We start from the raw sequence: 26,233 nt of genomic DNA on the forward strand, positions 1-26,233 counted from the left end.
TCAGCTTCCATAAACCTTTATTTATCATTCTCTTTGTGGCACATGTTTCCTTGCTTTATGGCTGTGCACAGATCTGTCATTCCTGCACTACTGTAATGCAGCTGAAGGTAGGGAATGCTTGTTAGACTATGTGCAGTCCCCAAATGGAATCAGTGCTTGCCATGTATTCAGTTATTAGCTGTGCCCCTGAATTTAATTCTACCTTTAGAAGGGTTAAAGGGCAGAGACAGAAGAAGTTTTCTATAAATTCTGTATAATGATACCTTGGATTCCAGGGAAATCCATCACATCGTTTTCTCATATAAGTATAACTACGGGGTCAAAGGGCACCCCTAGAGTAAGAGTAAGATCTCATTGTTTTTGATATTTTGACACTTCTCTTTCCAGGGAATCCCTGGAAGCATAAACAAAGGGTAGAATCATGCTGACTAAGAAAGACGATGGAGTTTATTTTAGCTTTTCTTTTATTCATTTCTGGTGTCTACCAGAGATATCAACTAGAAGAGTTTATCTTTGCACTCTTTGCAGGAAGAAAGGACGCATAAAATTGTCCAGTGATTCCCAGTACCAGGTTTAACAATTACCTGTGGCCCAGGTTGCCCTCATTTTCCTAAGAAGCAGATCTCCTAAAAGGCATTCTCCTAAGAAACTAAGTCCTGTGGACTCAGTCCCTCAGGGGAACTCTGGTGATAGTGAAGAGCAGGAGATGTCAGATATGGAGTCAGGTTATTTATATGTCCTTGTGAAGGTCTGCCCCAAGTATGCATCTCTTCCTGGCAAAGCAGACTCTAGCATCTTGCCTCCAGAGATCCTCAGGTGCATGCTGTTGGGAGTGAGCGCACATTGGAGCCAGTGCACTTGACTGTGAAGATATCCTAGGGGTACGGGTGGGGCAGTAACCCAGCCTGCAACATACTGCCTGCGTTCCTGCAAGTTTCTGCTGAGAATCCTGGCACAAGCAAGAGAGGTAGGAGGAGCAGTGCACTTCAGGTGCAGGCAATAAAAAGGTACATTGTAAAGATTTTACAAACCAAAATAAAATAAAATTGGCTGAAAGTCAGTCTGCTTTTTATTATGATCATGCACCAACAATTCTGGAAATTGATACTGATAAAATACTTCCAACCCCTTTCCCCTCACCTGCATACACACATTCACATTCACACACACACACACACACACACACACATGCACTTTTGGTGCACAACTGTCCTGGTCCACTCTTAGATGCTCAAGTATATACCATTGTGATCCCTACCATGCTTAAACAATAATATTTGGACAAGATGTGTGTGTATATATATATATATGTATATATATATACACATATATATAATTAATTTAAAGTCAATCATTATCCCTATAGATACAAATTAATTTGATATTCTTTTTAAACCATATGAAAACAACAACACCAAAACAAGGAGGGTTTTTCTACATCTATAAAGTATATTTCTGCTACTGAATCACACAGGCATAGACGGAGAAGGTGGCAGCAGAGCGGGAGGACCACTTGACAGTGAGGAATGTCAACCTAGCATTTCAATTCATCCATTCCACAAATGTTTCTTGACTGACTATCAGGTGTTAGGCACTGATTGCTAGGCACATTTTGTGATAAATGATTATGTTATGTATAAATTATTCATTAGTATGTATATATACTCACACAACCTATCTCTTATATATACATATATGAACTATGCGCATATCTAAATCGTGGTTCATTTCCTTATTTAACTTAAGTTATTGCCATGTTTCTCAGTATAACCGGCTATATATATTTCCATCATAACAAACTATTCTAAAGAAAGATTCTTCTTGCCTTCGGAATAACTGTTTTTCTTTTTTTTTTTAATTAACCAGAGCATTACTGCAGTTCATTTCAGCATCCTGAGCAAGACAAAAGGACCTAATTCACTGCAGAAGCCTAATGCACAGTTAAATTCTGCAGATTATTTGCTAGTGAGTCAGCCTATTTACCAAGATAATTCAACTTGCAAATTAGTCATGTAGAAAGATTTAGTTGGCGAAGATAGAGTAGGCACATTTGCCCTAAAAATAGACACACTATGCTTGTTCCTAAGGCAGTACAGTAGCACCACACATAAGAGACACAGTGAGGCAGCGAGAGACTTTTTTTTTCTTATCCAAATGATCAATTCCTTTCCCTGATAGAGCTTGGAGCACATTGGCAAGCATTTGTGTGCTAGCTTCTTTCTACACTGAAAAATAAACCCTGGCCCATGCTAATGAATCAAGCACTAGCAGTACCAATTGGTCTGGTTCTTCTTTTGCTTTTTGCATTGCTGACATTTCCTCTTTCCAGCTTGGGAGTCGCAGCTGCAGGAATAGAGCTGCAGCATATTTCTGGCTCCTGTCTCTTGAAAATGGCATCATGGAGCTAGGGAGGGAAGTAGCTATACTGGTTTACATATATGAGAAATGGGAGCTATTTAGAGCCTTATCAGGAATACTTAAAATTCCTTGAAAAATGCAACGTGCTAGGCTTCAAGGTCAGAACACAGTGTTCTTCTGTGAACTTGTATCCAGTGACATTTTTTTGAGGGTTGTGGGGTGAATCTAAAGCTTGATCGACATATGTACCACTCCTTTCTGGAAAGGACAGTGACTCTCAGGATGCTGTTGGCTAGCCTCCCATTACAAAATCACAAACTTGTACCTTACTCTTGTATTGGAGATGAGCTAAAATTGTTTTCACTTTAGATTATTTCATTTTAGATTTTAAGTTTGCAAATGTAGTAGGAAGCTAAATCAGTGCAGCTAATGACAGAGTACAATTCAGAAATGGATAAGTTGCACTCAGGCCATCCACTGATGTTTCTGAATCATACCCTAATGTAGAATGGACTGCAATGATTAAGTCTACAGGTGCTTCAGAATGAGATATTGAGAAATGGCTCCATTTGTATTAGACAAGCTGTATCTATAATGGGAAAAAATTCTCTACTAAAAAGACTGGCATTGTACTTTATGGGGAAAGATACTGCACATAAGACATGACTTCTTGTAGTATTCAGAAAGATGTTGCCTTTATTAGGGTATAGCATGACTGCTCAGAATAACCCAGTGCTTGAGCTCATTAATGAGGCTTCTTCAGCAAATTATCCCTACTGTGGATATGCTTGCATATTGCTGGGCTGAAATACCAAAATTTGCATGTGTTTTTCCAGCTGTGCTTGTTTGTTTAATTTAAATGATCAGCTGCAGAAGAAATTCTGATCATATTCTTAAATTAGGAGATGGTCCCAGTTCCCTGATCACATTTGAAGGTTGATTTGTTTCATTCACTAACTTTCTGTTATTTGTTGTCTCTATTCTGTTCTTCCTCCATTTGAAATTTGTAGACCCCATTTTATTTACAAGCCATGGGTGGATTTGAGTACAAGGCATGAGAAAATACTATAGCCACTCAAGAAATGGAAGAAGAGGCATTGTCTTCTAGCATCTTGGTCTCTTTCTACACTGGCAATATACAGATTATATGGAATAATTGGAAGCATATCAAAGATATGAAATAGATACAAATAATAGCTAATATTTACTGAGATTTACCATATGCCTTGGATGAGGCTAAGATTTGGTACATTATCAATTTAAACCTCTCAACCCTGTGTAGTAGGAAGTCTTATCATTCTTATTCTCCAGTTGAGATATCTCAGGCACAAAAAGGTGAATATTTTGCTTTAGTATTGCAATGCTGGTAATCCATATGGTTAGCCATTATTCCATACAGTCATTTCCTCATTTATCTGCTTTGGGGTATAAAAGAGTTAATATGAGGACATTTCTCATAGAGGTGAGATTAGAGGAATTGGCAAAAAGAAAAACAAAACATGCATAATTCTAGGCTAAAGGTTAAATACTGTGTCTGCTCTGTAAGCAGATTGCTATATGGTGTTAGAGATAGACAAATCAACCAAAACTACATTGCACAGTGAGAAGTGCCATGGCAGGTATATGTGTACACAACTATTACAAACTCACTGAGAAGCACACATGGGCCAGAGTAGGTTCCATTCTTCCAGCGGGGTGCACATGCAATGAGGATAGAGCAAAAACTCAGATCCTGAGCTAATGCTTTCCTCAAGAAATGAATTGGCTAGAGGATACTTTCTATGGTTTCCCTTGAAGCCTGGACTATTATAGAGAAACATGTTGGTTTGACCCCATGTATGGGACACTGCACCAGGTGAAGTTCATTTTCCTGCCTTTCTACTCTACCTATGAACTACAGTTGGGGTCCTTTCTTTATAGATTTTGAAAAGAAAATGGCATCTGTCCTGCTTATCTATATACTACTAGAAATGGGCTATACGTAGTAACATATGAAATTCATTTTATACATAAGGATGACAACACATATATCTTAACACTAAACCTATCTCTAACCCCTGTTCCACTAGCCTGCCTGAAACTTCAGCCATTTTGAAAAACCTGAATCCCTATTGGCTCCCATTTATCTCTATGAAAAGGGCAACTTCCCAAGTAGAGAAGTGAAAATACTGGGAGTAACTTAAATGCATTTATGGATGAATTTTCTCTGAGATATCCCAGTTTGTAGGAAACTCTAAGCAGTGGACTTAACTATTGAAGTGTTGGGTAGAGAGAATGCATGAGTTGAGCTTGAAGAGACATTTAATGATGAGGATGGGCCCTCTGGCTAGAGGTGACCAGCTTTAGAGAGGGAGAATCAAAAAAAAAAAGAAGGAAAAGAGCCTTAGGGCAAGGCTGAAGGTTTTAGGTCCATTGGGAACACTGTAGATTTTCTAGAAAAAAATTGAATGGTACAAAAACTGTTCTGTGGACCAAATTCACAGGGAATGAGTTTGAGAGAGGTGAGCTCAAAAGGATAAAGTCCAGGGGGTACTTTTTCAGTAACCTGAGCATGAGGAAATGAAACCATCCATCACTGTGTCGGCAAGAACATAAAGCATGTGCTCTTCAATAAGAGAGGTTTGGCAGGGTATTTTTCAGTAAGCCTTTCATATTTGTGAGTTGTTATCATGAATGCAAATGGCCATTTATGATGATACTAGAAAGTTTTAGAAAACAAGGTAAACATTATTATGAAGACAACACTGTAGGTCATAGACAATGCTAAGCCAGGTAGTTAAAGTGCGGGTAAAGGTTTTGTGAGTGACACTCAAGAATGCCACTTTCTAGTTTATGCTGAGACATGTTGCTCTCATCCTCACTTCAGACCCCAAACCCTATTGATGTGTGGATCCAGGAGAAAATGTACACAATTCTCCATTCAGAAAGTGATGGGCAATTTGGGAAAAAGTGTAGAGCAGCCAAAAATATTTGTACTGCAAAAATGCATTCAACAAATGTCTGGCAAAACACAATGAAAATGTTGGCTTAGCTAAAAATTAAAGCAATTGGATATTCTTAGGAGGGTGAAGCCACTCTTCCTCATGAGTGATACTTGCGTAAGATTTAAGTATACAATACCTGACTGTATTGCTACATAAAGTACAATTATATATTGAAGTTCGGGCTTTAAAAGCATTGCTGACTCCCCCATCTTGAAATATTGGGGTCCAGATTAACCAAATCAAAATTTATATGCACCACACTCAAATGTGGGTTCTGACTAGAGCTAGATAGAACTTGGAAGAAACTAGAAGGTGGAAATGGTATTAGCACATTCAACACAAACTTTATTTACATACTTCATATATCTTTGTGATGTACTGAATATCTGAATAAGCCATACTTAGGTTATCCTATCACTACCTGTGAAATACTTCTTTTTAGGCAATACATATAAAAGTCCAGATTGGTTCTTTATGTACAATGAGAATGATATTCTACCTTCTTTGAGCTCACAGAAATAGTCTAGAATTAGTAAGAACCATTTTATCAAAGCATAAACTATGTTAAATTTCCAATTGAAAAATCACTTGATAAGCTATAAACTCAAAAGTCAAAGCTTCACAAAGCTATAAATCATCACAGTTCTATGAGATATAGCATTTGTATTTCTGTTTGAAATAAACTAAAGGGTAACATTAATAGTAGTCCCAATAGCATAAAACATTTGTATCTAGCAAGTTTTTGGACAGTATTTATGCAACATTTTCAAAACAATCTATATGTGAGTATTATTGTGACAGTTGAACTTTGGTCAAAATTGAAGGTATTGCAGAAAAACAGTCATATGTTGAGAATAACAAAGGACACTTATTCAATAATTGATAAGCTGTTTTTAAATGGCTATTTCCTAAAATAGAGGATTTTAACATGTAGTGCTACAGCTATAGGGGTGAGGGGAAACTTCTCCTTCACTCCAGAAGATTCACTCACAGATCAACTCACAATAAGGCAGAGAGAAACAGATTTATTTACTGTGTGCATGGGAGAGTTACAGAGCGATTACCCATTTATCCAGTGGGGTCCAGAAGTTTATATACTCTTATTTTAGAGGCAAGGGGAAGATAAGGATTATAGGTAATTCTGTTGAGTGATAGTAAATGGTCACTAGGGAGGATGGATAAATACTTGGGAGAATGAATAGACTAGGGGAACAGATTGACTTGTAAATGATTTTCTTTGGAAGTTAACTTGAGAGACAGGTATTGTCTTTAAAATGCATTGGGTATGATCTGGTTACAGATTTGGTTACAGATCTTCTTTGCTGCAGTATATTGAGATAATAGGAAGGGGTAGGAAAGATAATTGTTCTTTTTGATGGGTACCTCTGGTTTTATGCAAATAGAGGGAAAGCTCCTTTCCAATGCCTGTTAATCTTTAAGGGCCTTTATTTCAAAATACTCTTTATACCAAGGATTCATAATTTGGGATGAAATTTTCTGAGCTCCTTCATAGCCAATAATCTAATTCCCCATCACAATGACTTTTAATATCATGGTTTGTTTTCAGATATAAAAAAGGCTTATATTCTTTTGTCATTCAAGAGATATGTTTATTTTATGTTCTCTTAGTTTAAAATTAATTTGAGAATGACAGTTACAGATATATTTGCTAATTTTAGATGTGTCCACTGTGATTAAGTTTTTAAACACATGCAAAAATTTAGCAATGACCAATAATTGTTTTACTGACCATATCTCAGACTATGCTCTGTGAAGCTTCAACACATTCCTGAATTAGCACATGCATTAGTTTCCTGCACAACTAGATGAGATACTTAAATAGCAGAGAATGCTTTGTCTGCTTTGCATAACAAAGAGATGATTTCATTTTTCTCAGTGTGCTTATAATTCAAGTCTACAGCTTTATTCCATTTTCATGGAATAACAATGTAAATGGCAGCTTCAGCCCCACAACACTTCAATTCCCTTATGTCCTGAATCCAGAATTTCTAATTTCCCTTAGTGAATAGCTTTCCAAATGTCTCCTCAGTCCTAAATTAAGTTTTATAAAGCTTTAGGAATATCTCCATTGTGATATCGGATTACTTACTTCAAAACTGGCAATAGTGATCTTGATTATTTTATAGGGTATAAATATTTTCAAAAATGATCTTAAATCATTTTAGTTCTTTTGTCTTCTCTATTTTTGTATGCATTTAGTTTTGGGAGTCAGAGAGTAGTTTTTTCAAAAAATTTAATCAGCTGGAGTGCCCTTTGCTTTCTTAGTCGGTATTTAGTGTTTCCAGAAGACAGTCCTAGCCAAAAGCCAGCAGAAGGAAGAGGGGCTTGTTTCCTAATAGAGCAACTCCGATTGTTCTAAAGGTTCTATGACTAATATTATCAAAATGCTTTTGATGGAAAACTATTTATTGTGATTGTGACCACTTTATGATTACCCAGATTAATGTTTCCCCTGAAATGCCTTTTTCTAAAATTTCCTGTGCTTTGTTTACATCTCTTTTGAAAAGGGAGTTATATCCATCCAGATTTACTGGCGCAGTGCATGTGACCATGAGGGCAGCTCCCTGAGCATATGAGGATATGAGGAATATCATTCCTCTTCATCTGTATACCCCAGTAGTTGGCACAGTTTCTAGCACATGGTAGACACTCAAGAAATATGGAAGGAATGAATGAAAGTATATTAATATCAGGGTCCTAATGTGTAACCACCTTATTATTAACCTTTACAACTATTATCTGCATTTGCCTAGGTCATCCAATAATATAAAATAAAGATTGTTTAAACTAGAATTTCCACAATGTCACCCTTCAGAAAACCATTATTTAGAGTATGATTGATTTAAACTGCATTGCATATATTAGTGATATTAAGATTGCAAGAGCAATTTTCAAAGAATTCACATGTAGAATTTTCTTTTCCTTCAAGTTTTATATTTGAGATAAGCATTCCTTTTTTTAGAAAGACATAGAAAATATCAGGTAGTATATAAGACCTTTGTTCATATAAGTGAAAATAGAAATATATTGGTGGACTGAGATGCTATCATTCTTTTAGCATCTGTTTTCAGCTTAATAGATTATGGAGAAATCCTTCTACATGTGATGAAGAAAGAATAGGAGCCAAAAAGTACATATAACATAACTTGAATATACAGATTTTTTCCCAAAGACATAAATCTAATTTAGCAATACTTATGAGACAATATAATATGAGGAATTTCAATTGCTGGACAAAATTTGAACAAAGTTATGACATGTCAGACAGATGGGAGGGGGAGGAGGGGATAGGTATTTACATACCTAATGGGTACGGTGTGCACCATCTGGGGGATGGACATGCTTGAAGCTCTGACTCGGATGGGGTAAGAGCAATACACATAACCTAAACATTTGTACCCCCATAATATGCTGAAATAAAAAAATTTTTTAAAAAGCTATGACATGATATATAAGTGTGAGATTCCCTCAGTCATCAGAAATGAGCATTAATTCAGTAATATCTGTTTAACTCTGAACATTAAATAAACTTTTATCTTATGTCATAGATTTTAATAATTTTTTGCCAAAAAGCTATGAGCTAAAAATTCCCATATAAAATGGAATTATCTAATAAAATCTTTAAAAAACAGGCTGGCCCACTCAGAGTATTTAGATCTAATGAACATTATCTTTCAAGTGTTGGTCCTTTATGTTAATCTTCATTGAATATCCAAATTGATATAAACAATATATCTCCCAAACTTTATTCCTTGAAGTAGTAATGCTTCAGGTTATTACTAGGGGTCTTTGAAAAAAAGTGTTTACAGTCGAATATGTTGTGGAAAGCTGTATTAGGCAAATTTAAAGTAAACATTTCTTTACTACAGGCCTTTTCAGAGCCTTTACTTCACTGAAGTATATCACGAATTGCCATTTTGAGAAAGGGAATGTACACAGATCTAGTGTTCCACTTACTAATTTTCTATTTAGACTTTCTTAGTCTATTTCACCATAAAGTTTCAAAAATGTGTTAAGTATAACTTATTTTTATAATAATATAATACTTTTACTCCAGAAATTCCCATTTGTGCAGAGAAAAAACAGCACTCCAGGAAAGGCTTTATTAAATTTCTTCATTTCCTTCTTTTGGTAGTAAAACCAGGACTTAGACTTACCTCTAGTGTTATGCTTTTCTAATTACAAAAAAAAAAAACAAAAAAAACCACATGACATTTAATGAGTTTTTTTATGTGTCTAGGTATTGAGATTAACATTTTGTATACTTTATCACATATAATTCTCATGACATTCATATGATATGGATATCATTCCTCTGTGTTCACTCAGGACCTTCGAGAAGTTACATATAAATGTAACTTATTAAGCAATTTTTTCAAGCAATTTTTCATTAAATTTCAAAAATTGTGTATGACATTTTTTCCCATTTCCAAAACTTGATAATTAAAACTCACATTGTGAATCAATATTCAAATTGAGTGAGTTGCCATTGCCGATGGTAATACTTGTAACCTCTGATTTTTAAATAATTATTCATTATCTCTAGGGATTCTTATACATGAATATGGATTCATATATTGATATCTATTCATATATATGGAAAATAAAAAGAGTAAAGATCCTATCTAATCACACTGTATTACCTAGGCAGGGTTAACCAATACTGCATACATATATAGACAATCCCAAATAAAAACAGAGAATGACATAGAAACTATAATAGCTGTAAATGTTTGATGAATTCTTAATGTATATTCAATTCTAAGCCCTTCACATGAATGTGTGCACTCATTCAATCTTCAAAATAATCCTATGAGATAGAAACTATTTTACAGTTGATAAAAGTGGAACAGAATTAATTAACTTGTTCCAGGTCAGACTGCTAGAACAGTGGGACAAGGATTCGAATTTAGATAATCTTACACTTGATCATTTTGCATGCTGCTATCATTTGAATAAGTAAGACTTTAAACTACAATGAAGAGTATCATTCTAAGTGCTTACTTGATCTAAGATCTTATATGTTTAAACAGAAATGATTTGACTTGCCATGTTATGGGTAGGTTGGAGCAGGATTTGTAATTGTGATTCAGTAAAATAGTATGATACCCCTCTTTTTCATGGAGAAGAAATTTTCTTTTATATGGCTATTGAAAAATTCTAACCCCCACTCAAATTAATTGAATATGCACTTTCTTGGCATGAGATCATGACAGAGATCAAATGCCAGATGATCCTAGAAAGCTACCTGGCTAAGGAAACAGACATAAGCTTGATACTCTCTGTCTTGGCACTACCATGCACTAGTTGCTCAGGAAAAAAAAAAAAAAGAAGAGGAATCAGTTTGACTCTTATGTTAGTTTATAATTGTTGATCGGTTCATCTGCATATTTTAATGGCTTTACTTCCAAATATGTTCTTGTCATTCTACATCTCTGAGTCGTCTCCTAGACTGTTACAACAATCTCCTAACTGCTTTTCACTGTACAATTGTGTCAGATCATGCCATTGCCCTGCTTAAGACTACTTTCAATATTTTTACAATCAAATCTAAACTTTGCAGTGGAGGCAATAAGACACTACAGAATCTGCCCTGTCTGCCTGTCTGACTTCAACTCCACTCTCCCATGTCTTCATTATGTTCTAGATACACTTCCTCTCTTTTTACCACCTCAGAGACTTTAAACTTGTTATTCTCTCTATAATACTCTTTCTCATTATTATTGTTCAAGCCTCCTTTCAAGCAGTTTACAGGCCTCAGATTATCTAATGTAGTCGCCCAAACCCTTGCTTCCTCCTTGGCAAGTCATTCTATCACATTATTTTATTTTTATTTCTAGGACTCATCATAACATGAAATTACTTCTTATTGTTCCATGATTCCCACTAGGATATAAATCTTATTTCTCTCATTCACTGATTTAGGCTCAGTACCAAGAATGGTGCCTGGAACATTGAGGAACTCTATAAAATATGTTACAATAAATACACCAAATATGTAATATACCAAATATACCAGATAAATAAATATACTAAATCATGATTAATAGATGAAGCTGGCATTAAACATTTGAATGGAGAAGCAAATCTGCAAAAATTAATTTATAAATATCGTACTTAAAGTAAATGTTGAACATTTAATAATTCGCAGTGAGAGGTAATGATGATGAATGCTTTATAACAAGAATAAGACTTTCCCAGAACAAAATGCTATAAGAGAAGAATGTCATGGAAAAGATAGAAAGTCTATGGACCATAAATAAAATAGAGGAGAAATCCAGATAATACAAAATCATTATCTGCCAAGAAAATCATTTGCCAAGAATCATTATAATTTCTTTAGTGAAAAAGAACTAGAACTAAATAGCAAAACTCTCTATATATTTGCATTATATAAACATGTATGCATATGTATTACATATATCCTTATATTTTGTGGTTATTTGATTTAAATATTTTATATAATAACATATAGGTGATCCAATTGTCAGTTTATGATTTGAATTATGTTCCACAAAGCCTTTATTATTTTGTGTAAATTGTTTTTCCATTTAGCATTTTATAAAACTGTGGTTATTAAGGTCTAACATTTACTGTGTGTGCCTATATATATATACATATATATATATATATATATATATATATATAGAGAGAGAGAGAGAGAGAGAGAGAGAGAAAAGAGAGGAGTAGGGGAGAACAATACTAGGGAAAAACTCCACTTAGGGAAGGCTGTCCCATCAGTATTCATTATTTGGGTTTGACGTGTTGATTAAACAGCAGAATGCAAAACATATGTATGAGAGTTTCAAACTCAGATGCTTGAAAATGAAATTCTTTTTAAGGTAGCATTTTCATTTTAAAACAGTGACTTATTCTGAATATTGGGAATGAAATATATACTTGATTCTGAAAATTAGTTATTATATAGACTAATCAGGATTTCCTTATTTTGTGGTGAGATTGAATGAAAATTTATCATAAAAACTTTTGTACTAGGCCAGGCATGGTGGTTCACACCTGTAATCCTAGCACTCTGGGAGGCTAAGGCAGGAGAATTGCTTGAGGTCAGGAGTTCAAGACCAGCCTGCTCAAGAGCCAGACTCTGTCTCTGCTAAAAAAATAGAAAAAAAAAAATTAGCTGGGCAATTAAAAACAGAAAAAATTAGGTGGGCATGGTGGCAAACGCCTGTAGTCCCAGCTACTCGGGAGGTTGAGGCAGGAGGATCACCTGAGCCCGGGAGTTTGAAATTTCTATGACCTAGGCTGACGCCACGGCACTCTAGCCAGGGCAAGAAAGCAAGACTACCTCCAAAAAGAAAAGCTTTTGTACTACTCTTATTTAAGGAGAAAATGCCTAATTGAAATCTTGAAAACAATCCACAGCAACAATTTCAATAAAACAACTGAACTTTGGAACTGCACATTAATCTTTTCCAATATGAGGATGTCTGAATGACAGTGATATGGCATTCTTTGGATTCATTATCCTTCTTCATAAATAATACATACAAAAAAGTGAAATAAAATGTTCTTTAATTTTTTTCTGTTTTCTAATTCTATTTCAGATTTTAACAGCACAAAGAATATCGTGATCTATTTTTAACATAAGGTATCTCTAGTGTCTTCATGAACTGATTGTCAAATTAAAATAACTATTCCAAAAAAAAGGAAAGAAGAATCTGACAAGATCAATAAATATGTTCAAGTGAAATCAAGGAATAATTTATTTTTCTTTGGAGTTTAGCACCAGTTTATTTCTTTATCAGTTTGCAGCTAATCCATAGATCTGTACTAACTGCATGATAAATTTTAGTCTTGGCATGTTCAAACAATAGATCTCTTAATAATGAGAAGCACATCTCCTGCAGAGTCTGCACTGAATCAAATGTTTAGCAGAACTGTGTGAAGCTTCCCCTAACTCACTACTCATTGGCACTTTCTAAGAGAGAAAGAATTGTTAGGCAATTGAAACAAATTCACAAGTTGGGGAAGTATCTGGCAGCACCTTAAGTCTCAGGAAAGAAAAAATGGTTCTGCTTTTCTAACCCTGTCTCTTGGCTCTTACCACTTAGCCTGGTGACAATTAGTTGCAATTAATTCTTACTTCTGCTGAGAATGTTGCAAAAAGAGAGCAGGCCTGCAGAGAATAAGGAAATTGTGTGTTTGTATTTATATTTGAGAGAATAATAACAAAATTACATGGAAAGCCTGGTCCAAAAACTTCTTTTTCGTTATTTCCTTGATCAAATTGGTGAGTACTGGGAATATTTAGAATAGTGTTGAAAACATAGTATGTGTAAACCCTAGCATGTGAAAATCATAGTCATGCTTCCCTCCCTTTTACCTAACACCCCTCAGTTCTCTCTTGCTATTTCATAGATAAAAATCATATCGTTTTCCTTAAATCTTTCCCTGTGTTGTCATCAGTTTCAGGCTTTTGGGAGGGGGTGTGTTTTCTTTTTGCCTTCAAACAACATATTAAAGCCATTCATTTTTAAAAATACCTAAAAAAGTAATGGCTTTTTATACCATTTTATTACATAGAGAAAGACAATGATGGCATGATGGCCATTCATGGGATGTTAGGTCTCTTTAGACTGAGCAGATTTATTTAAATACTGTCAATCTGGAACCAATCTAGTAATAGTAACATTTTTATTTAAATTATCACATAGAGGTAAAGATAACCTGAAATTCACCAGTCCTTGCCTACTTTGGTGTATTACCTTCCAAATATTTTTTCTATGATTAGAAAAGTAATTCACAACATGTAAAGAATTCCAAAGCTTGCTTCAGCAAGCAGTATATTATGAATGTCCTTCCTCTTCTGCATATGTAAATCTGCCTCGTATTTTAAAACCTGCATGTATCAAATACTATAGTCAATCTCCTATTGTTGAAAACTAGGTTGTTCACAGTCTGTGTGTGAAATATCTATCTACCTATGTACCTATTTATCTATCTTCATATGCTTTTTCAAAGAGTTATCTTTTCTTCCAAAATATTAATTTACTTACTTTCTAGATAATAATTTTAGGTTCTATTTTTTGAACTATGTTATCTGACTATTTAGTAAGGACTTTCATATTTAGCATGTTTCATAGTTTAAAGTGTCACTATAATTCTGATAAAAAGACAATTACACCTAGGTTTTCTTGTGGTGTCAAAAAGTAAGAAAGTGCTCAAAAGAAAATAAAGGCTTAAAAAAATGGGGGAATATTGAAAAGGTATAGGGAAAAATCTGAAAGAGATCCTGGTGACCAAATTTGAATTAAATTGATCAAGAAGATAAATAATGACAGTTTTAGATTATAACCCAAGGAATAAAATAAATATCCACAATTGTATATAAATTAATAAATACATAAATAAATAAATGGAGGAAAAGTAACAGTTATTTCTTAAGTAAAAATTTCAATTAGTAAAATGTGGAAGAAATGAAAGAAGTAAAAAAAATCACCATTAGATCACCACTGTAATAATTGCCATAGGCCACATCCTCTGATGGAATTCAAATTAGAGAGCAAAAATTTAGAGGACAAAATTGAGAGAAACAGAATATCTCCCCCAAAATAATTTATGCAGTAGGCAGAATAATGTCCCACCAAAGATGTCCCTGTTCTGATCTGTCAAAATTGTGAATATTTTATTGTATATATTCTACAAAATAAATGACTAGTGTTCTTTGAAAACATCAAGGCTATGAAAGAAAAAGAACCATTACAGATTAGAGGAGACAAAGAAGACATGAAAACTCATTTCTATATACATAAATCTTGGAATGGATCCTGTAGCACAAAAAGAACATTGATGGAAAAAAAAACTGGTGAAATCTGAAAAAAGCTAACTTTTTGTTAATTTGGTATTGTATAATAGTTAATTTCTCGATTCTGATAAATGTTCTGTGGCTGTGTAAGATGTTAATATGAGGGGGAGCTGTATGGAGGGCATAAGGGAAGTCTCTATACTGTTTTACAACTATTATGGAAGTTTAACATATGTCAAATACATACTCACATACACACACACATATATATTCATGCAAACACGTATATAAAATGGCTCAGCGATAGTATCTCAAAATTGGACTAAAATGAACATGAGTATCTTAAGCTCTCTGGAGAAAGTGGTCTTTAAAGTATATTTCAGTAAAACGTAGCCTAAAACCCGTTAACACTCCTGAAAAGAAAATAATTTTACTTCCCGTTCCTGGAAGATTTTAGCCGCAGTGATTTTCTGTGTGTGCACATGTGTATGTGCTTAATATTTCCCTTACTCCTAGACATTTTTTTGTCATCGTATTCACTAGTTCTCTGCCATTAGAAAGTCTTCTTAGGATTTGATGGTGATACATACTGTTATTTTGTGCCTTTAGTTGAGTTTTTCTACATTTATTTCCTACTGAAATTAAATGAGGGTTGATTTATCTGATTTCATGTTATTGTCTGGATGGATATGCACTATTGTTTGAAACATGTTTTGCCAGGTAGTGCTAATAATTGATACCCCCAACTCTGAAGTTTGTAATGTGAATCTCTTAGTGCAGCCTCTGCCAATAAGGCATTAACATTGAACCATATTTTTCAAGGACAAGGATTTCATGAATTTACAGAAATACACCAGGGATTATAGAGACTTATCAGATAAGCTAAATTTAAATTGCCTGGTAACTTTAAATGAGAAAATCTGTTTGAAGGTCTACCTTGGGAGCTGCTCCAATTCCCACCACACTTGGGCTACTTTGCTGGATCCCCAACCATCCTCCTTTTTATTGTGCCCCATGTTTGTCTCCACACTCTTCGTCCCCTTCTCCTACAGCGCACCAACACAAGATGCCTTTTCATCATCAGTTTCCTTTCTAGTTACAAAAGTAAAAATCATGAGATTATTGGTTGTTTTCTGGCATCGATGGATAGCTGGGCAATGGGAGGGCAGGTGGAGGATGACAGTATTTATCTTAGTCTGTGAAATAATGGAATTTTCCTTATGGGAAACAGAGACATGGAGACCAGTTACTCAGATCACACAGATGTGCATTGTTCCTGTGTAAGAATCTCCTAGCCCCACTCTGTGTTAACTATACAATATTGTAGAGTCCTTGTAACATCCAAAATTTTATTATTTACATAAGCAATAATCAGAATCACACCCATCATAATTGTATGTGCTTAGAAGTGATATACTTTTAACATACAAATGACTTTCAGTGATAATAGTTCTGGCACACATGGGAAGATTTGGGGTATATTATATGAGCACTGAATTCAGAAACATTGATCCAAATGTCCACTTTTGTCATTCGCTTGTTGAGTGAATTTTGGAAAAATGAATAGTCACTCTAGACCTCAAATATATTATCTCTTAAAAATTTAATCAGGATTAATAGAAATAAATGGTGCATTACTTTTCAGAACACTGACATATCGTTTGACTTTAACAATCTTAATCAGCAGAAAAATTTAGTAGGAGATAATACATTGAGTTCTATCACATGATTCTTAAAAAACTACGTAAGAAAATAAGACATCATAATACATGAAGAACACATCTTAACAGACTTTCTATCTGATCACCATTTTGAAGTTGAATAATACGCACACACATAAACACACACGGGAGTATTGGAGGGGAAGCTGTAGTTCAAATCAAGGCTCTGAAAATTAGTAGCTGTGTGACCTTGGGCAAGTTACTTAACAATTCTGAGCTTTGCTTTCCTCACTTGTTAAATGAGTTGCTCTGATAATTGAATGTGATGAACAATGACTGCATCTGCAATGCCACATACATAAAATAAAGAACAACTGGCTGTGTAATTATAGATGGGAAAGGGAAGACACAGTAATCAACCTGAGATTAAGTACAGGTAAAATCTATCTGAATACCTGTCTTTCTCTCTCTCTCTATATATATTTTTTTCTTTATATATATATATAATTTATGTGGCTTTTATGTTGATAGCATTTCAAAAAAGAAACAGAACTTATTTTTCATGCAAAAATTTAGCCAGATGTGTTTTTTAAAGACTTATTTTTGCTGTTGTCACCTTATGAATGGGAAAGGAGCAGAGACAGAGGGATGGCAAAATAGACAGCATGGAAATTATAATGTAAAATGTTAGAAACCTTCAGACTTGATATTTGAATGATGGAAACAAAACTCTACTTAATGTAAATATGCCTTTAATTTAAGCTACTTTTCAGCTTGAGCTTTGCTTTTCAGTAATCCTTAAAATGAATTTCAGGAACATCCTGACAGTTCTCTCATTCCTTAGGAGATGTGTTTGGTTAACTCATTTTACTTTGGTTAATCTGGAACCTTGAGGAGGGAAGTGAGGTCAGTGGAAGAAAAGAGAGGTCTGCAACATTTGCCTTGCTAATGAAAACCTAAAGAAAAAAAGCAGGCTTTACTAAGAAGAAAAGTAACTAGGAGGTCAACGTCAGCACTCATATTTCCTTTTTAGTCTACAGCGATTTTACTCATGAATAAACTCAAATATTTAATTTACTGCTATTACAAAGTACAGAGAATACTTTACCAAAGAAGGGATCAAAAATTTATGAGTTTAGAGGTAAAAATCAGAAAATGCTGGCCTGGCAATTTAGCAAACAGCAGAGGGTAAATGCCTATGCCATAACACATGGAAAGCAACGTCTACATTTTATAAAGAAATGAATATTGTGTTTAGTGACACTAAAACTTTAAAGAATACTGTAAAGTTTATAAAATACTTTATTGCAGTTACCACACCACCAAAATTGTCAGGAATCTGATTTTTTTAACTTGGGAAATGAATTTAAAGGTCAGCGTAATTAGCAGATGATCTAACACCAAAGCAAACAAAACAAAACAATAAAACAAAATGCACACTCTTAAATATTTAAGAAATTAAGGACATTGGGGAATTACAATCTGGTTTTTGCAGAGCAAGTGTTGTCTAATTCTATTAACATTTGCCTGTTAACAATAAACAGCTTTAGCCTTCATGAAATTCTTCATGTTTTCTCACAAATATCAATTAATGTGTATTTGGTGTTCACAAGTAGTTCAGTGATATATTGGGGGAACTAAAAACTGTACTTATATACAGTGTATAAAAGAAATACTTTCCCTAAATATCAATACCAAATGATTGTACTTCTTTTTGTTCTGAACAAAAGAGACTACAAGTATTTGTAGCATAGTTGTGCTTTTTTTTTTTGTTTGTTTACTTTCCAGCTTGGCTACATATTAAGAGATAGAAGTTAATGAAATATGTGCTATCTTTTTCTGAAACCATGATTTGTAGTGTTCAAAGTTATTTGTTTTGTTTGACTGTCCATTAAGCCATCCGGAGAAGGCAGGATTCGTCCCTACACTTTGCAGTTTGATTTGGTCTTGTTGATTTTTACCTGGCTCTTTTTTTTTTTTTTTGGCATATTAGGGGGGTACAGATTTTAAGGTTTCAATAAATGCCCTTTCTCCCCTCCCCCCACAAGTCTGAGTCTCCAGCATGACCATCCCCCAGATGGTGCACATCTCATTCATTATGTATGTATATACCCGCCCTCCTCCCCCTCCCACCTGCCCAATACCCTATTACTGTAGTACCTATGTGTCCACTTAGGTGCTGCTCAGTTAATACCAGTTTTCTGGTGAATATATGTGGTGCTTGTTTTTCCATTCTTGTTATACTTCACTTAGTAGTATGGGTTCCAGCTCTACCCAGGAAAATATAAGATGTGCTATATCACCGTTGTTTCTTAGAGCTGAATAGTACTCCATGGTATACATATACCACATTTTATTAATCCATTCTTGGATGGATGGGCACTTGGGCTGTTTCCACAGCCTTGCGATTATGAATTGTACTGCTATAAATATTTGAATGCAGGTGTCTTTTTTGTAGAGTGTCATTGGATCTTTTGGGTAGATGCCCAGTAATGGGATTGCTGGATCAAATGGTAGATTCACTTGTATCGCTTTAAGGTATCTCCATATTGCTTTCCAAAGAGGTTGAACTAGTTTGCAGTCCCACCAGCAGTGTAGGAGTGTTCCCCTCTCTCCGCATCCACACCAGCATTTATTGTTTGGAGACTTTTTGATAAAGGCCATTCTCACTGGAGTTAAGTGACTCGCCTTGTTTAAAATGCCCCCCAAAATGACCTTTTAATGCCTCAGTCCTTATGAATAACAGACTTAGAAAATGAAAATATTACAAATGAATATAAGTGGAGACCCCAGAATGAAATTCTCCAGATCTACATCAAACTGATACAGAAGATAGGTGCTCAGATTGCATTAGAAATTATTGAGTGATCAGGTAAAATGTAACTTTTTGATACCGTGTGTACATTCTGCCCTCTGGGAAGAACAGCAGCTCTTCCTATTTTACTTTCAGGTCTACAGTCTATTTGCTCTACTCCATTTCTCAGTTAGGTTTTATTCCTGAAATAGACTTTTGGGGGAGCATATAAATGAATGTAAAACAATAAGAATCAAAGTAGTTCTTTGAAAGGATGCACCGTTCGTATTTCCTCTTCTTGGTAGAAGAAATAGAGTTTGTGCTATGATGCCTTTTTAAAAAAAAACTAACTTTTTCTCCTTCTCTCTGTCTCCCTCTCTCTCTCCCTCTCTCTTTTAGACATTATGTTTACCTTTAAGTAAAATGAGAGTCCTTATACAAATTAGCACCTGATATTAAAAGTAAGGGCCCTTTTCACCTGCCAGTGCCTGTAAGAAAGACTTACAGTAAAAAAACGAGTCTTACAATGTTCTCAGTCTTGTATGCAATTTTGCCCATCTGGCCAAATGTGTCTGTTTTCATCAGCTTTGAATTTTAGTGTCTGTTATATGGCACCAAGAAAAAAATTCCAACATATATTAATATTTAGATGACTTCTTTTCTTGCCTCTCTTCTCGTTCCCCTCCCCTCTTCACTTTTACTATCTTTAGGTTAATTAACAAAACCATTTATCAAAAGACAACTGCACTTGAATGTTTATTGCAGCACAATTCACAATCGCAAAGATGTGGAATCAACCGAAGTGCCCATCGATTCATGAGTGAATTAACAAAATGTTGTATATGTATACCATGGAATACTGACTCAGCCATAAAAAAGGATGAATTAATGCTTTTTGCAACAATCTGGATGAAACTGGAGCCCATTATCCTAAGTGAAATATCTAAAGAATGGAAAAACATATACTACATGTACTTGTTATTAAATTGGAACTTAGCGATGAGCACACATGTGCACAGAGGGAAGTAAAACTCAGTGGAAAGAATAGGGGATGGGGACAAGGGGATGGGTGAAAACCTACCTAATGGGAATAATAAACACCGTCTGGGTGATGGGTACACTTACAGCCCTGATTCAAGCATTACAAAATGATCCGTGTAACCAAAAACATTTGTACCCCTATAATATTTTGAAATAAAGAAAATAAAGACATTTTATACTAATTTGGTATATAGATTTTTCCTAAATGTAGAGGCTCTTAGAATGGCAATAGATACTGGCCTGTTGAAAATAGAACACCAAGATCTATTTTAGACCCAGTCTGTTTCTTTCCTTCTACATTTGAATTATTGTTCATTTTTATCTTGTTACATGGGCATATTACTATAGCAGCATTATTTCTGAAAAAATTCATGTGAATTATTGTCTTGTCACCTGTCACACTTAAGTTGTTTGAGTGACTTTCAAATTACTATCATTATTCAGAAAGTGATTTTTAAAAAATTGGTTATAAATGTTACAGCACCGTATATGCTATAGGTATGTGTGTATGTATATATATGGGCAAATTTTGGATTATCTAATCACGTATCTGGTACCTGTTTTATTCATCTTCCTTCCATCCAAACTGCACACTTGTATAATTTACCTTATAATCTTTTCATTATAATTAAAGTCAAATATCTTTTTAATTACTTGGATCGTTTTTATTACTATCTCTTATTCACACTAGAATGCTTATATCTTATTATCATTTTATAATTTTTTGATTATCCTTCTTTACATCTGTACGTATCAGGTATCCTTTTAATGAGATTTCTGCCTCTGGTAAGCATGCCTAGCTACCAACAGCCCCCAAGAGAAGTGGTCCTCTTAGAAAAATATTTCTTATCCCCAATTGGATTATCACACTAATTCTATAAGAATCAATTTAAATATGAATATTTAGTATATTTTGCTAAATGATACAATAATACTATATTGTATACATTCAGAGATATGGTATATTTTCTTTACATGACTTCAACATAAATATCTAATTAAGCAAAGTTAGCTAATGTTATAATTATACCTAACATAAGTAATAGGCAGCAGGCCTGAGTCAGGAATATGTAAAGAAAGGCCACGACTAAAGGATGCATGAAAACAAGAGTACTACATCCATTGAATTCAGTTTATTATTATGTTCTTGGGTGTGTGTTATTTAGAAGAAGGCTACTGTAGAGAGAAACATTTTATACTTTTTTCTCATGATTTCTTAAAATGTATTTAAGGATTTTGACAATCTTATTTTTTTTGGTCATGGCCTGTGATTTCTTAGGGTCAATCAGCCTACAATAGGTACCACTTGGTATTTCAATAACTAAATCTCTGTTTGAATCAAAAGAAAGACCCATTTTGCTAAATCTTTCCTTCAAGTGAACAATACTGGTAACATAGGGGCAATATGATTATGTTCCTGTGCCTCTGCATTTCATATCACCTCAGCCTGTAATCCTCCTTCCTTATTGATGTCCCTTTGCCAATCCTTTTGCCAGTATTGTTTCATAACATGTATCAGCATAAAATCAAATTCAATCACTGGCAGATTATACCCAGCATATGTATATTCATGAATGGAATAACTAATATACGTGTGTATAGGGTATGACTTGTTCAATGTTTTACTTCTTAAAATAAACTGGAGTTATTTAGTTATGTTCCTGAATGTCCTTTTAATTTAATCTCCATTTAATCTCTCATTAATGCTTTTTGAATCTACAGTCTCTCTATAGGGCAGGAACTGAATAATATTTCATGTTTTGGCACCAGAATTCATAGAGTGCTTAGACTATATTAGTATTCAATAATGTTTGTTGAATAAATAAACCCTTCCCAATGAGCTGATCTTTTTGGCAGCATTTCTGACCTAATGTTATTCCTGTTCCCTCAGACCTAGGCTCTATTCCTCTCATATCAGCTAGATGTAATGTTTGGAAAGTAGAGTAAGGAAGTCAATTGCAGTAAGATGTTAATAAGTGATGTCTGAATATGTTATTGTCATTAAAATCATTTGCTATGGCCTAGATGTTTATGTTCCCCCAAAATTTATGTGTTGAAATCCTTCCTGCAATTTTATAGAATAATGGACCATTGGGAGATGATTAATTCATGAGGGCTTTTGGAATTAGTGCCCTTTAAAAGAGGCCCAAGGGAGCTTGTTTGCTTCTTCTGCTATGTGAGGACACAGCAAGAAGCATCATCTATGAACCAGAAAGTGGCCCCTCAGTAGACACTGAACCTTCCGCACCTTGATCTTGGACTTACCAATCTCCAGAACTTTAAGAAATAAATGTATCTTGTTTATAAACCAGTCAGTCTATGCCATTTGGTTATAGCAGTCCAAATTGCTAACAACAACAACAAAAAATTGGTACCAGAAGTGGGGTGATATTGTGGAAAACACCTAAAAATGTGAAACAGCTTCAGAACTGGGTAAAGATAGAGGCTGGAAGAGTTTTGCTAGAAAAAAACCTACCTTGATGTGAAGGGACCATTAGGGGTGATTCTGGTGAAGGCTCAGAAAGAAGAGAGCTGAAGAGAAGTCCTCCATCATCTCAGAGAACATCCTAGTAATCCTGAACAGAATATTTATAGAAATCCAGATAATAAAGGCCACTCTGATGAGGTGTCAGATGGGAATGAGGAACATTTTATTAGAAACTAGAAGAAAGAGGATCCTTGTTACAAAGTGACAAAGAACTTGGCTGAATTGCAATTCTGTGCTAGTGTTTTGTGAAAGGTAGAAAATTTGCAAGTGATGAAATAGGATATTTGGCTGAAGAAATTTCTAAGCAAAATGTTGAAGGTATGGTTTGGCTTCCCTTGAATGCTTCTGGTAAAATGTGAGAAAAGAGAAACAAATTTAAAAGTGGAGTTTTTAATCAAAAGGGAAAGAAACTTAAAAATTTTGAAAATTCTCAGCTTATCCATATTGAAAAAAAATGAGAAAGCACATTCAGTAAAGAACAAGGCAAACAACTGATGAGGTTAGTATGGATCTGCCATCTCACAGAGGCCAGGTACTATTCATCAAGACAATGGAAGAATGACCCCAAGGGCCTTTCAGAGATTATGCCTCTCCCATTACAAATTCAGAGTACAAGGGCTGAGATGAGGGAGTGATTTCAAGGCTTTCCCCACTGCATTCTGGCACAGTGCTTTTTAGCTAACCCAGGTCTTGCTCCAGTAGGCCCAGGTGGGGCACAGAATGTAGCGGCTGTCCCTCCCGAGGGCACAGGTGGTGAACATAGTGCATACATTGTGAGAGTGCAGCTGCCCTTACCTAGATTTCGAAGGATGGACTCACCTATAGCTTCAGACAGAGGGCCACCCCAAGGCATGGCCAAATCAGAGAGTCCCCACTGGAGGATGCCTGGTGGAGTTGTGAGGGTGAGGTCACATTCACCTGTGTGGTCTTGAGAGGACCACATGAACCCAGCTACAACTCGTGAGAGCTTTAGGGTGTGCTGTGCCCAGCAAAGCCGTGGGGGTAGGATTATTGGGAACCTCGGCAGCCCCCCTTGCTTCAGTATGTCCGGGTGGCTGGATATTAAGTCGAAGAAGATTATTCTTGAACCTTAAGGTTTTGGACTTGTTCAGGACTCATAACCCCCTTTCATCTTTCCTATTTTTCCTATTTAGAAGGGGAATGTCTATGGTATACCTGTCTCACCATTGTGTTATAAAGCACATAACTTGTTTGATTTCACAGGTTCACAGCAGGAAAGCAGTTTGCCTCAGGATGAATCATATGTTGAGTTTGACCCATATCTGACTTAAATGACATTTAGATGAAACTCTGGACTTTAGATTTTTAAGTTGATGCTAGAAGAAGTTAAGACTGGCTTTTAGGGCTATTGGGATAAAATTAATGTATTTTGCATGCAAGAAGGACATTAATTTGGGGGGGTGCAAGATATGGAATGCTATGATCTGAATATTTGTATATCTCTCAAAATTCATATATTGAAATCCTAAACCTGAAAGTGATGGTATTAAGAGGTTGGGCCTTTGGGAAGTGATTAGGTCACGAGGACAGAGCCCTCATGGGATTAGCACATTTATAAAAGAGACCCCAGAGAGCTCTCTTGAACTTTTGCCTTAACTCTTATGGAGTTAGCAGGTTTAGCATTTCTTCAGTGAGATAAGAGTCTTCCTGGATTAGAATAAAAATCTAACATAAACCCTGAAAAATAAAATATTTTAATCTGTTCTACTATGATGAGGATGAATATATGCACAGTAGTCCCACTTTATCTATGGGGGATAAATTCCAAGACCCCAAGTAGATATCTAAAACTAACCCTATTTATTATGTTTTTTCTATATAGGCATATCTATGATCAAATTTAATGTATAAATTAGGTACAGTAAGAGATTAACAATAAAAACTGAAAAGAAATAACATTTATAACAGCATACTGTAATAAAAGTTATGTGAATTTGGTCTGTTTTTCTCTCTTTCTCATTTTCTCTCAAAATATCTTATTGTATTGTACCTCAGGTATCTGAAATCATGGAAAGTGAAACTGTAGATAGCAAAACTGCACATAGGGGAGGACTAGTGTATATGTGTAGATATCCAAATTGTATGTAAAACCCATTTGAACATGATAGAATGACTAAATTGGTTAAATTATGGAAAATATGATGGTGTTTATTATCTGAGTATGAGACAAAGATAGATCTCGAGTTTGTCACTCAGAAAACAACTGTATTGATTAATCCAGGTTTCTTATTTTTATGTTAACAACCAAAATTATATATAGTGTAAAAGGGCTATTGGTATGGAAATTACTCAGGATCCAATTGGGTTTATCCAATTGAGATTTTTCAAAATAGGTTTCATCATGTCGGGATAGTAACATCAGTTTGTTGGTTTTAAGGCAAATGGGTGAACTGAACAAGTCACTTGATGTAAAATACTCAAGTTTTTATGTGAATATATACAACCATTTACATTTTATGTAAAGATTCTTTGAATAGAAATGAATCCTTCCCTTATATTTTTATTTGCGATAGAAGTAAATGTGAATGTTTACAATATTAGTAAAAAAAGGACTACATTAATTTTAACGATCATTCTTTTGACTTGCTTTTATGTCTTTTAAAATACCTGTTTTGTTGCATCTAAACTTTTGTTGGGTTATTGGTTACATGGTATTAATTTAAATCAGGACAAAACTTCGTAAATCTTAATAATGGTCATATGTTTAATGTAGTGTTCTACATAATGACATATGAATCAAAGAATATAATTTTAAAAACTCCAACATCTTCAGGTTTTATATCCACAAGTACACTGTACATTAGCATTTTTTGTAGTGCTCTGGCAATTCAATATTAGTTTTTAGTTTTCACTTGAATTAATGAATCTGCAAATAATTAAACTTATATATTTCCATTTTCTTCTGTAGGGTCTGTGTGTGTACATATATATATAGATATACATACATATTTAGAAACTTACCTAGACACTGATTTGTAATTTTGCAAAGCATATGATTTCCACTAGTAGCTAACATTTACTGAAAAGTTTGGAATATGTTAGCCATATTTTATGGCTATAAATTTAGCCATATTTTATGTATTTGTGGAATATGTTAGC

At 34.7% G+C, this 26,233-nt stretch overlaps 1 protein-coding gene across 1 annotated transcript in view; it reads left to right on the forward strand.

Moving 5' to 3' along the window:
- MDGA2 (MAM domain containing glycosylphosphatidylinositol anchor 2) overlaps positions 1-26,233 on the forward strand; it is a 777,981-nt gene that overhangs the window by 188,577 nt on the left and 563,171 nt on the right. The gene's annotated exons all lie outside the window — the stretch shown is intronic.

Source organism: Microcebus murinus, chromosome 6 (genome assembly GCF_040939455.1).
Source record: "Microcebus murinus isolate Inina chromosome 6, M.murinus_Inina_mat1.0, whole genome shotgun sequence".
Taxonomy (NCBI): domain Eukaryota; kingdom Metazoa; phylum Chordata; class Mammalia; order Primates; family Cheirogaleidae; genus Microcebus; species Microcebus murinus.